Source organism: Sander vitreus, chromosome 23 (assembly GCF_031162955.1).
Source record: "Sander vitreus isolate 19-12246 chromosome 23, sanVit1, whole genome shotgun sequence".
NCBI classification, from domain to species: Eukaryota; Metazoa; Chordata; class Actinopteri; order Perciformes; family Percidae; genus Sander; species Sander vitreus.
The window spans coordinates 21,641,863-21,653,399 of NC_135877.1; the positions used below are offsets into that span (position 1 = coordinate 21,641,863).

General features: G+C 39.8%; 1 protein-coding gene and 2 non-coding genes across 5 annotated transcripts in view; all 3 read right to left on the bottom strand.

Moving 5' to 3' along the window:
• Nucleotides 1-3,262, bottom strand: part of LOC144512356 (plexin-B2-like) — a 215,167-nt gene extending 211,905 nt beyond the window's left edge. For 2 of the 3 annotated variants that reach the window (XM_078243056.1, XM_078243057.1), the window contains exon 1: nucleotides 2,720-3,262. The gene's annotated coding sequence lies outside the window, so the exon portion shown is untranslated. The remainder of the gene's footprint in view (nucleotides 1-2,719) is intronic. The other variant, XM_078243052.1, reaches the window with a different exon arrangement.
• Nucleotides 3,263-7,096: 3,834 nt separating this feature from the next.
• trnal-caa (transfer RNA leucine (anticodon CAA)) lies at nucleotides 7,097-7,207 on the bottom strand. The gene is made up of 2 exons: nucleotides 7,170-7,207; nucleotides 7,097-7,142 (listed from the first exon to the last, which is right to left on the bottom strand). It is a non-coding gene; the product is annotated as a tRNA-Leu (tRNA).
• A 1,201-nt stretch (nucleotides 7,208-8,408) lies between these two features.
• On the bottom strand, nucleotides 8,409-8,519 carry trnal-caa (transfer RNA leucine (anticodon CAA)). Its single transcript has 2 exons — nucleotides 8,482-8,519; nucleotides 8,409-8,454 (listed from the first exon to the last, which is right to left on the bottom strand). It is a non-coding gene; the product is annotated as a tRNA-Leu (tRNA).
• Nucleotides 8,520-11,537: the final 3,018 nt, after the last annotated feature.

Genomic DNA, 11,537 nt, shown 5'->3' on the forward strand with positions numbered 1-11,537 from the left:
ACACACGGGCACATTTGATCCGGACAAATCTGGTCTGACTCAGCCTTCAGATCAGAGTAACGTCCACTTGAAAACAAATAGAGAAGTGAAGATAAAGCAAATATATTATCAAGAGCTCTGCTACCAAATGCAAAACATGTCCAGCTGTACCAAGAAAAAAATACCTTGTTAACGTGCTGACCTTACCTTAAATCGTGAACTTAATACTAATATATGAATAAAGAGAGGTCGTTGCCCTTTGATATTCCTTCCTTGTAGTTCCTTCTTTGTGAATTATTAAGTTGAAAGTCAGCCGTCTTGTTGGATGTGCCCAGCAAGCAACCAATGTAACTCATTTTGCCTTTCAGGAAATATTTGTATAAACTCCCATCAAAGGATAACGTAAAACACTAAGCTTTGTCCCTGAGGCTACTCTACATAAAGCTCAGCCGCTTACTAACTAACTTTAGACTGACTGGCTAAAGTTAGTTATGCCTCCACACACTCTTTAGTGAACAGTCAGTTCACAAAAGCAAAGCTTTCCCCTGCAAATAGCCCGGATTCAAGGAAAACATTAAAAAAGGATTTACTGAAGAAACACACTATCGATTGCTTTGAGAACACAATAAAAGTGTAATTTCTTTGAAAACATTAATTGAACAAGCCACATCAATGAGTGTTAGGAGAAATTCTCATCACTAGGGTTGGGTACCGAAACCCGGTTCCACCACGGAACCGGTAGGAATCAGACCGGATTAGAAAGCAAATTTCGGTTCCTCATTTCAGTTCCACTTAATGTGTCGACTGAAATATTTTCCCTCCGTCGCTCCCAAACGGACGTAAAAAACACTCTCTCTGTAGTCTACCGTTAGCTAGCTACCGTAAATGTAGGCTACTTTTAAAATGCCATATTTTCCCTCTGGGCTCACCAAAATGGAGTGAAAACATATTAACCATTCACTGCACGTGATCGCTAGTAAACACATTACACTTGCTCTGCTAGTCTATCGTTAGCTAGCTAGCTTTTAGTGAACTTAAAATGCCTAAAGCCAAGCGGTCAAAAGTGTGGCTGTATTTCACAGCCAAGGATTCAGACATGCCAAATGCAACAAATGTTTCAAAACGATTATGTGCAAAAGGGGGAAGCACGTCGGATTTATTGAAACATGCGGCAACACACTATAAAAGAGCCTTTCTTTGATGTCATTTTTCAGTTTCTCAAGAATCGGTTTAGGAATCGGAATCGTTTTAAAAGTACCGGTCCGGCATCGGAATCGTAAAAATCCAAACGATACCCAACCCTACTGATCACTCACACTGACACTTTTGTGTTTTAAAGTCTTTTTTCCCCAGTTACTTTTGACAGACATCCATCCAGAGAGTGTGTCTTTATGCCATGTATGCATAAAGTACACCTGAAATTGAAAAGAGGGCAACATTTACTCCTACCAACAACTTCCCACTGGTGACTGCAGTAAATTAAACTTGACAATGAACTGTTCAAGCAGCCTTGGAACTGCATGCTCGGCTGATCGGTGTGTCATACTAGCCATAACATAAAAAAAAAAAAACCTGAGTCTAAACACTGGCGCTGGCGCTATAATGGTTTTATGGCTTCAAGGTGCAATGTGGAGGCTACTCTAATCCATTAACTGACACCATGGGCAATTACCTCCCCATCATGTACAGCAATGCTTGGAGGCAGATGGCAAATGGCACAGTGCTTTCAAAGATTCATTTTTCCACACATGAGATGCGGGTTAATGTGTTATAATGACCTTTGGAGGCAAAGATTTGACAGGGTAGAATCATTATGTTGTAATGGTTTAAGCACTTCTGATCAATACTGCCATCCAAAAACATCTGTTTCTGGTCATCTAACTGACTCACAGCTTTAAAATCCCTCTCTAACTTCCAATTATCCTCCTTGGGATTGGTATAGATTTAATGAGGCGAATCAATACAAGAGATAATGGTTTTGCACAGGTATTGTAAATGCCAGTATGTTAAGTTAACACTTGAAGAAGTCTGGAATACATTACTGAAGCCGCTCAACAGGATCAGCCCACTTGCTGAGGCTCCAGATGTTCTGTGCATTGATTAGTCCCCAACACATTCCGTTGTCTGTGTTGTCTGCTCCATGCATTTATCGCCACGCCAAATTCCGTTTAAAAATCTGGGAATTAAATATGACCTAACCCATTAGCAAAGACTAGTATCTCCAAAACAGGATTACACTCCTATAACGAACTATCACAACACAGCCTTCATTTCGGCTAACACACAAAACGCCAAACATCATTGTATAAGTTATGTCCTTCTAAGTTTTGCCTGATTGTCCTCCATTGCGTTGATTGCAGCTCGTTACATTATCGACTTGCATTAAATCGATGCCAAAAGTTTTTCTCTAAATAACGCACCGCTTGGTGGATATATTCTATGCCGAATAGCCAATTCCTTGATGCTTTTTGTAAAACATCGCAACTTAACGCACATGGTACGTTTTCCTTTTGCCAGCAAGCAATAAATTATTGAATTTGAAATTTATTGAGCGGAGTTTGGTGTGACGTTTTCTTAACAAGGCAGAAGGGGCAACGCGTTGATAAGAAATCACGAGTGTCTAACAAATCTTTAAAACCTTAGTATTTCCTGTAGTGAGAAGCATTAGGAAAATGTTGGTTTTTTTTGTTAAACTTCGCATAAAACAGCTAGTAAATAGGCCTGCTAAATTGCTGCTTACCTCTGGATGTGCCGCTGATTTGTCGCTTACTGTACAGCCGTGTTTTCTGTCTGCGTATTCCCCCAAAAAGGTATCAAAAAGTTAGAAAATATAAAACTCGTCCTCTGTGTCAACGGTCCTTCGAAAAAAGTTCCCAAATTTACATCCTGGTGTGAGGAAACGAGACAAACTGGAGCAAAAATTAAACGTCTTCGCAGCTGCTGAGGTCACTGCTGAAGTTTTAGTTCAAACAATATTCCCACGAGACAAACAAGTAGACAAGCTGCTTCCTTCGTCCTTCCCACGCCCAGGAACCCGGTGAACTACATGCCCGGCTCAGGTGTTCCTGGTGGTTCACTGGTAATTCATGACTAAACACACACACGCGCACGTACACACAGGTCCAGTTTTTACCGGCAGGAGTCTTGCTTTTTGTTTTCCGTATCCAGCGCGACACACATGCAGCCTGATCTGCAGCCCCGGAGCTCCGCTGCAAACGGAGGGAGACGCTACAAATCAGGATCAGGATGAGGATTTTTTCCTCCTCCTCCCAATACCAACCGCCCCCCCCATGACTGGAGGTTAATACAATGAGTCAAGTTAGAAAGCGTTAGATTCATTGACACCAGAAGCATTGTTAGTTTACTTTCAAAATAAAACTTGCGGACTTCCTAAATCAGAATCAGTTAAGTGCATAATATCATATCAAGGGCGTAACTTTGGGTTCGACATTGTGGGGGTTGAGATTGTGTATTAAAAAAAAAGTGACTGAAACATCTAAAACATTGTCGGAAAAAAATAAAAGATCTCAGAAAAAAATCTCAGAAAAAAATCTCAAAAAAAAAAGGCGGAAAAAAGGCCCCCAAGAAACTCGAAAAAGGCAGAAAAAATGGCCCCCAAAAAACTCGAAAAAGGTGGAAAAAATTGTCCCAAAAACCCTAGAAAAAGAAAACAATGCCCCAAAAAAGGCGGGAAAAAATGAGAAGAAGATTGAAATAGACATACAGGTCTTTCTGATGGTGGAATGAACTTTGACCCCTGACAACGAACAAAAAAACTAAAATATACAGTGAATAACATATTCAGTTTAAGACAATGTCAACAACATCAGCACATATATAAGCACACAATAATTTATAAAAAAACAAACAAACAAACAGATAAACAGATATTGAATGAATAAAAATAGATCATATAAAGGATACATTACATAGGGAAAATTAATAAACATGAATAAATAAGTGGGGCGCTTGGGTGGCTCACCTGGTAGAGCATGCACCTCATGTACAGAGGCTTGGTCCTCACCGCAGCGGCCACTGGTTCAATTCCAACCTGCAACCCTTTGCTGCATGTCATTCCCCCTCTCTCCTCTTTCAATCCTGAGCTGTCCTGTCAAATAAAGGCCTAAAATGGCCCAAAAAATAAACAGTAATATCTGTATGAACATGAAATCATATTCAGTCAGAGGATTCGGGGAAAACAACTCTAAAGTTTATCATAAATCAGACATGTGACACATACAAATATATATACATACAGTCATTTTTTACTTTTAATAAAGCATTTCTGATGACAAAACGTCAGCATACTCAAGAAGAAAGAGTATATATTATTATAAATTGGCAGTCGCTCTGTGCTTTGTGCCCACTTTGCATCATTTCCTGTTGCCATAGAACGATACAGTAATTGTGCTAAATTGACAGAGTTTATTTGGCCGTAAACAATTACAGATTCCTATTGAGATATTTAGACTTCTGGGCATTGTTTTTTCAAAAGCGATTTTATTTTGAAAAGCATCAGGAAGACTTCCTCTATATCTTTTCTCCCTTGACAGTAGGCAGAATAAACTCAGGGTTTACATTGAAGGTTAATGTACTAAAGAAAGCAAACTACCTCTTTAAAAACAACAGGGGAATAAAAGGTGTGACAGTAATCACCAGAACAACACTGCATTTAACAAAGAAATAAAAAACAATATAAAGCAAAAACTTTTTTCTTCTGACAGATGTTGTTCATGCTGCAGCCTAATCCACATTTTAGATTTCTTTTAAACAGATTACTGACACAGTTCCATTTACATCCATAATAATCTATTTAGAATTCAATCAATTGTTTTTTCAATTTATTTTATCTGTACATTTTCAATCTCATTTTATTCTTTTGGACTTTTATATTGAGCAAATGTTCAGAGAGGTCTGGGAGAGTGGTCGCGCTGTCAAGCCCAGTTAAGCGTGCAGTCGCCCCTGCTGCTAATTCGAGGGCCTCGAGGGGCACAATGGAGGCTTTTGTTGTTGGAGAATTTGTCTGAGAAGTAATCCTTGACACTGGGCCATTCAGGGGCCTAACCTTTTGTTTCATAAGTCTCCTGAATGTTACAGTAGGCACCACTGCATTAGACCAGTGGTTCTCAAACTTTTTTTTAATAATGTACCTCTTTTGAATTGTTTCTTTAAGCCAAGTGCCCCCTGACCAGCGCTAATCATTTTTGGTAGAAAAGAAAAGTCTCTATAAAGAGGAACAGTACAGCGCTGTCAGCAATAGATTTACTAAACAACAGCCTTGGACCTGGAAAACATTTAAATGCTGATGGGAAAAGGAGACGAAAACTGTAAAAAAGACAAAACCTTGGGAAAAGACGGTAGAAAGAAGGAAGTAAGGCAAGAAAAGGTCGGAAATAGTATCAAAAACTTCAGAAACAATGACATAACTTCGAAAAAAGTAGAAGGAAGGAGGTAGGGGTGTAAGAAAAAATCGATACACTTGAGTGTCGCGATATTTTATTTTGCAATACTGTATTGATTTTCAAAAAGGCAACATCTGTGCCTAACAGTACCTAGCAGTGCCTAACAGTACCTAGCAGTGCCTAACAGTACCTAACAGTGCCTAACAGTGCCTAGCAGTGCCTAACAGTACCTAACAGTGCTTAGCAGTGCCTAGCAGTGCCTAACAGTACCTAGCAGTGCCTAACAGTGCCTAGCAGTGCCTAGCAGTGCCTAGCAGTGCTTAGCAGTGCCTAGCAGTGCCTAACAGTACCTAACAGTGCCTAACAGTGCCTAACAGTACCTAGCAGTGCCTAACAGTGCCTGACTTTTTGCTAGAAGCTAACACCGTAGCTATGGCTGACCTTTGGCCTACTTTAGCATATAAACATTAGCTCACTAAGAACCTGGGAACCACAATCCCAAACTGGCAGTTTGATTTTCTGTGTACTGAATTGTTTACCTAAAGTAAACTTCTTTGACTTTTATGAACATCATGTCTTTTTTTAAATATTAGTTTTTCTAAAATTATACTTCCCAATATATCACCTTATGCACAGTATCAAAATATATTGCAATATATTGAATCGTGACCCATGTATCGTGATACGTATCGTATCGCCAGATTCTTGCCAATACACAGCCCTAGAAGGAAGGCATGAATAGGTCCAAAGAAGGCGACACAAATGTCACATTTTTGGTAGGAAAAAAAAAAGTCTACATAAATAGGAACAATGTTCTGGACAACAGCCTTGTTATTAAACATTTTGTTAAATATCTCACGTACCCCCTGTAGTCCTCCAAAGTAACCCCATTTGAGCAACACTGGATTAGACAACTTCAAGTGAGTGCAAGTCGCCCGTAACGGCAGCAGAGATTTGTGTCGTACTGAGTAAGAGCTGTGTGTGAATGTATATGTGTTTCGGAGGCTGTTGACAGGAGCAGGGAATGAAGTTGAAGCCTCTGCTGGTGATGTTTTTGCTTTTCAAAAATGTATATCTTCCATAAAGGAACCAATGGGCTTCAGGCTGAGAGCTGCAGACAGGGGAAGTAAGGAAGTCAACACTATTTTGTATATATTTGTTTCTGTTTCTGTATTTATTGTTTATTCTTGTTAATGTTTAATATGTTTTTAGTTTTATTTATGTATGCACCAATCAGCAAGGCTAATTTCATGTAGGGTAACTACTGTGGCAATAAACTCCTTCTGTTGAGAGATGAACTAACACGTTGGTTTGGTCTTAACATCAGGCGTAGTGTCACATTGCCAGTCCTATCCCCACAGCGCTGTGGAGATAGCTGGGATAGATTCTGCCAAACCGGGGACGTTTCCAAGATTCTTGCTGTCTACACTCACTGCAAACGGCAGCCTCAGTGTGATCAGAGAAAGGTCGCGGTAACGGCAAATAAAATGTAGTGAAAGTAAAGCCAGGGTCCACATTTTGGCCTTGTTTGAACATTGATCGTGTATTTTAAAGGGAGAGAGAATAGAGAGTCAAGGAGACAGAGATTTCTACAGAGATCAGCCATAATTGACTTTTAAAGGAACATACTGCTTGTCAGATGTCCGTAGTTGATAAACACGGAAGGGGATAAAACTGTAACATCATGAAACTGGTCATAGCTGTGGTTAAAGCTCTGTCAGGAGTGGGATTTGAACCCACGACTCCATTTGGAGACCAGACGTCCCTTTGCTCAGGAAGGAGTGAACCCTTGAGTCTGGTGCCTTAGACTGCTCGGCCATCCTGACAACTGAGAGCACCAAGTCAGTCAAAAACAGCCATTTTGGATGGATCTCTTTCACAATTGCTTTTCTGGTAAAAGCCATAAATTGTGTGGGTGAAGGTTTCAGACACTAAATATTCATATTTCCATGTACCTTTAGTAGTAGCACTTTACTAACTGGGAGCCAGTGTAAAGACGTCAGAACAGGAGTAATGTGCTCCGTTCTCTCGGCCCTGGTTGAAACTCTTGCAGCAGCAGTGTGAACTAGCTGCAGCTGCTTAATGGTCCCTTTGGGAAGACCAGTTAAGAGACCATTACAGTAGATAGATAATGACAAATATTAACTACTGACAATTTACATTGGTGTTGTTCCATGAAATCACACATAATTGTCTCTGGAGAAAACCAAAGTTGTGAATTCACACACATCATTTGAACTTTGAGAGTGTGTGTTAAAGTGAGAGAAGATAGAGCATCAAAGATATTTAAAGGATACAGAGATATCCACAGACTTCAGCTGTCATGGACTTTTAAAGGAAAATACTGCTTGTCAGATGTCCGGAATTGTCAGTATACCATCTTGTGATGACAATGTCTGTTGGTCCACCACTTTGGCACCGACTGGAATAACCCAGATTCCTGTTATATGGGTGACTGTAACTTATTGGTCATAGAAGTTAGCCATGGGGGCAGTATCATGGTAGGAGGTGTGTGATTGGATGTCAGTTGATAAAACAAAAAAATGGGACTAATAATCCCTAAATGGACACAACTGTCACACAGGGAAACACAGTAGAAAGAAAGGCAAAAGGGGATACAATCGTAATATCATCAAACTAAAAGGGGGATCAAAAAATAAATCATCTGTTAAAGCAATGCCAAGAGTGGGTTTTGAACCCACATCTCCAATAGAAGACATTTTGCTTAGGAAGGAGTGAGTACAGCACTTCAGACCACTCAGCCATCTCAACAGACAGGGATCAGGGTAACCGTGCTCAGTTGAGAACCACCATTTTGGATGACCAGAGCACTTTTATACAGCAGCAGTCAATGTGGTGCTGACAGCAATAAACACATGGAATACATACAAATTACAGTGCATTACTTTACGTAGCTATACGTATGACTGGTTCATAGACACAGAGTTAAAGTTAAATGAAAGGAAAAGGGGCTAAAACGGTTAACATCATAAAACTAAAAGTAGTTATAGCTGTGGTTAAAATCTCTGTCAGGAGTGGGATTTGAACCCACGCCTCCATTTGGAGACCAGAAGTCCCTTTGCTCAGGAAGGAGTGAACCCTTGAGTCTGGCACCTTAGACCGCTCGGCCATCCTGACTGTAAAACTACTGTTGCCATATTAAGTCAAAAACTTATATTGGATGACCAAAGATTTCAGCACATTTCTTTTTATTGTTTATCTGGGGTATTTGTGTTTGAGCTAAAAAATTTAAATAATAATAAGGTATTCAAACACCTCATGCTGCGTTCCAGACACAATTTTTAGCCCGTAAGTCGTGACTTCAAGTCACGACTCACGACTTGGTAGCTTTCCAGGCAAAGTCACGACAAACCCTTCTAGCTAGCGTTAGCTAGCGTTAGCTAGCGGCTACCTACCGTTGACGTTAGCTAGCGCATGCTGATACTAGCGATTTGTAGTCTGCAACATATTTTGGGCTTCATTTAATAAACATAACCTGTAGTAGTACACAGTCGTATGTGTATTGTTTTGATGACAATGTGCGGAATTACTTTACGTTGCCTATTTATATCTATTTCTCTCTGTTAATCACTGGCGTCTGTACAGCATCAGCAGGGGTCGCCATTGTTGTTTATGTGTGTGTGACATCAAAAACTGTAACTGGGAGTACAACGACCTGGTACGAGTTCACGGGGAGCAAGTTACGGGTTTGACTGCCGTTCCAGGGCACTTTCACGGGTAGAAGGTTGTGAAAACACAAGTTACGGGTTGCCTGGAACGCAGCATCAGTAGGGAGAGAACTGCGGTACTAAGATTCATTAAAAACTCCAACATTGGACTAAACATCTCTACATGTTTAAGGATACAGTTGAACAGGGAAAAAGACAGTTTCACATGTTAAAAAGGAGGATGAAGTCTGTGGGTCCGTCCGTCCATCCATCCGTCCATCCGTCCATCCATCCATCCGTCCATCCATCCTTCCTTCCATCCACAGGAATGTGACTTGTTTTAGTTTGATCTGAAAGGGATATTCAAACACCTCATTATTACAACGCTCAGTGAGTGTGTGTGTGTGTGTGTGTGAACGAGAGATGTCAGACGTGAATGATTTATGAGTATGCAAATGAGATTGTTGAACTGTTGAAGGACAGTGAAGAGCAAGACTGTATAGACACACACACACACACACACACACACACACACACACACACACACACACACACACACACACTATTTTGCTCTGTCAAAGGAGCCAATCTAAACCTCAGTTTATTCTCTGTTTCAAATGTGCAATAAGCATTAGCAGTGTTTCTCAGCCAGAGAAAACTCTCATAATCTAAATGAACTGTTTACATTATGGAAAGACTGACGCTGCATTTAAATGGGGACATTACTAGAAAAACACTGAAAATAACTGCAGCCTAGGCCACATTTAATATTTCAGTGAAGGTTTATGAGGGTTGAAGCTTTAAAGATGCTGAATGTTTTTGTTAAGCTATTTAATGTGTCGTTTGACCGTTATCAAATGATATTGAAGCAATAACCACACTTATACAGATATATTTGAATGTTTTAACGTGTCAAATGGGTTATTATGAGGTCCATGAAGTCACAAGAAAGAGAGTCGGTTTAACCATTCAATGAATGAATACAGTGTCAAAGATAATAGCAGAGAAGAAATGTAGGCGCCCTTTAAAGGGTAACTACCGTTTTTTTCAACCTGGACCTGTTTCCCCATGTTTTTGTGTCTAAGTGACTGATGGGAACAACAATCTTTGACATTGGTTCAGTATTGCAGTCGGTAGTAGAGAAACAAGCTACAATATAAGTTAACAGGGCAATTGTCCAGCTTGTCCTTCACATAAGTGCTTGTTTTGCCGCTGACAGACTCAGATTAATATTCTAAGTGTCTGACAACATCATGGAAAGGATCCCTACAGAGATAGACCTTCAAAACCTCTTTGAGACCTTTCTGTTTAACCAGAAACAGCTCTAAAGTCGCTAGCGCTAAATCCACCAGACTCCATTTTAAAAAGCAATACTTTTAAGAGTGTATAGAGCCAACATATTTCCACATGTAAATCAATTAACTATGTGTTTATTTCAACCAAAACTAGAGTTGTGATAGTCGGAAAAGTTGAAAGATGACCCAAAACTGCTTTTCATAGTTTAAAGCGTTGAAAAAAAGTGTTGAGAAGTGTTTAATAAAAGCATCAAAGCAAGTGTCAAAAAAAAAGAGCTGTGAATTAATAAAACAGATTTGATTTCAGAAGTTTACTAACTGGAGCAGCTTTGTGTGAGAGAATTTTAAAAACAGAAAATGTTCTGTATTTTTACTGTAGCTACACACAAAAATGTCTGTGTTTAATTACGGGGAAAAGTCCGGATAATGAGGTGCCAGAACTTTATTCTGCTATTTTACGGATTTATTTATAAGATTAGATTATTTTCACACTGAAACAAAATGGGACAATACTTTTCATCACAGACCTTTCACAAATATGTCTTCTCCGGATACTCTCACAGCGAGCTCCATTCAAGCGCCTCCAACTCCACGACATATTTTTCTATTTCTGTTACGAGAGAGAGTCGAAAATAACGACTTTGATTGAGGGTCATAAACGCTACCTGCCAGCCACGGCTCACTGTAACTCCAGAGCTGCTGCACTGAACCCTCGATTAAATCACTAAGTCAGTCTTGTGCAGCCATCTCTGAAAGGAAACATAAAGATACGATGACGTGAAGGGAGTCTCACAAAAAAGGACTTGAAGGTGACTGTGTAGCATGAAGTACTCGGCCACGTCTGCGAACAAACTGACCGTTATTCATTCGTGTTTTGAAAGACTCTTCGTTCAAGTCAAGTCAAGTCAAGTCAATTTATTTATAGAGCACATTTTAAACCAACCTAGGCTGAACAAAGTGCTGTACAAAGTTATATTATGTTATAAAAACAAAGGAAGACAATAACAATATAAACACCATGGACATCATACAAACAACACACTTCTATACAAATGTCCCTAAACTAAATCATACGCCAAAGAATAAAAATGTGTTTTAAGACGATAAATATCTCGGCAGTAGAGGAGGACCTAATGTGAACGGGAAGTTTGTTCCAGAGTCTCAGGGCCACAACGGAGAAGGCCCGATCCCCC